This window comes from Citrus clementina, unplaced genomic scaffold, assembly GCF_000493195.1.
Source record: "Citrus clementina cultivar Clemenules unplaced genomic scaffold, Citrus_clementina_v1.0 scaffold_15, whole genome shotgun sequence".
Taxonomy (NCBI): Eukaryota; Viridiplantae; Streptophyta; class Magnoliopsida; order Sapindales; family Rutaceae; genus Citrus; species Citrus x clementina.
In genome coordinates this window covers 77137-79210 of record NW_006263001.1, presented here as the reverse complement: position 1 = coordinate 79210, position 2074 = coordinate 77137, and positions in this window count along the sequence as shown.

Below are 2074 nucleotides of genomic sequence, written 5' to 3'. Positions count from 1 at the left end.
ATTTTTGGGCGCGGGTTTGCAAGCAGCCTATTTTTGGACACGGAGGCCCCTCGCACAGTCTCGCGGCATTCCGAGTCCGGCGGACGAAGTTGGCCAGCATCACCCCCCAAGGCTATAGCCCACCCGTTTTTGTGGCCTTTTTGCGCTGGACGAACTTGGCGCCCCGGTCTTCGGGCGGTTATTTTTGGGCGCGGCTTTGTCCGCGCCCTATGTTTGGCACACGGAGGCCCGTCGCAAAGTCTCACGGCATTCCGAGTCCGGCGGAAGAAGTTGGCCAGCCCCACCCCCCAAGACTATAGCCCACCCGTTTTTGTGGCCTTTTTCCGCTGGACGAACTTGGCGCCCCGGTCTTCGGGCGGTTATTTTTGGGCGCGGCTTTGCCCGCGGCCTATTTTTGGCACACGGAGGCCCCTCGCAAAGTCTCGCGGCATTCCGAGTCTGGCAAACGAGGTTGGCCAGCCCCACCCCCCAAGGCTATAGCCCACCCGTTTTTGTGGCCTTTTTCCGCTGGACGAACTTGGCGCCCCGGCCTTCGAGCGGTTATTTTTGGGCGCGGCTTTGCCCGCGGCCTATTTTTGGCACACGGAGGCCCCTCGCAAAGTCTCCCGGCATTCCGAGTCCGGCGGACGAAGTTGGCCAGCCCCACCCCCCAAGGCTATAGCCCACCCGTTTTTGTGGCATTTTTGCGCTGGACGAACTTGGCGTCCCGGCCTTCGGGCGGTTATTTTTTGTCACAGCTTTTCCCGCAGCCTATGTTTGGCACACGGAGGCTCCTCGCAAAGTCTCGCGGCATTCCGAGTCCGGTGGACGAAGTTGGCCAGCCCCACCCCCCAAGGCTATAGCCGACCCGTTTTTGTGGCCTTTTTCCGCTGGACGAACTTGGTGCCCCGGTCTTCGGGGGGTTATTTTTGGGCGCGGCTTTGCCCGCGGCCTATTTTTGGCACACGGAGGGCCCTCGCAAAGTCTCGCGGCATTCCGAATCTGGCGGATGAAGTGGGCCAGCCCCACCCCCCAAGACTATAGCCCACCCGTTTTTGTGGCCTTTTTCCGCTGGACGAACTTGGCGCCCCGGTCTTCGGACGCTTATTTTTGGATGCGGCTTTGCCCGCGGCCTATTTTTGGCACACGGAGGCCCCTCGCAAAGTCTCGCGGCATTCCGAGTCCGGCAAACGAGGTTAGCCAGCCCCACCCCCCAAGGCTATAGCCCACCCGTTTTTGTGGCATTTTTGCGCTGGACGAACTTGGCGCCCCGGCCTTCGGGCGGTTATTTTTGGGCGCGGCTTTGCTCGCGCCCTATGTTTGGCACACGGAGGCCCCTCGCAAAGTCTCACGGCATTCCGAGTCTGGCGGACGAAGTGGGCCAGCCCCACCCCCCAAGCATATAGCCCACCCGTTTTTGTGGCCTTTTTCCGCTGGACGAACTTGGCGCCCCGGTCTTCGGGCGGTTATTTTTGGGCGCGGCTTTCCCCGCGGCCTATATTTGGCACACGGAGGCCCCTCGTAAAGTCTCGCGGCATTCCGAGTAGCGCTGGACGAAATAGGGGCCGCGGCCTTTGGGCGGTTATTTTTGGGCGCGGCTTTGTCCGCGCCCTATGTTTGGCACACGGAGGCCCGTCGCAAAGTCTCACGGCATTCCGAGTCCGGCGGAAGAAGTGGGCCAGCCCCACCCCCCAAGACTATAGCCCACCCGTTTTTGTGGCCTTTTTCCGCTGGACGAACTTGGCGCCCCGGTCTTCGGGCGGTTATTTTTGGGCGCGGCTTTGCCCGCGGCCTATTTTTGGCACACGGAGGCCCCGTCGCAAAGTCTCACGGCATTCCGAGTCCGGCGGAAGAAGTGGGCCAGCCCCACCCCCCAAGACTATAGCCCACCCGTTTTTGTGGCCTTTTTCCGCTGGACGAACTTGGCGCCCCGGTCTTCGGGCGGTTATTTTTGGGCGCGGCTTTGCCCGCGGCCTATTTTTGGCACACGGAGGCCCCTCGCAAAGTCTCGCGGCATTCCGAGTCTGGCAAACGAGGTTGGCCAGCCCCACCCCCCAAGGCTATAGCCCACCCGTTTTTGTGGCCTTTTTCCGCT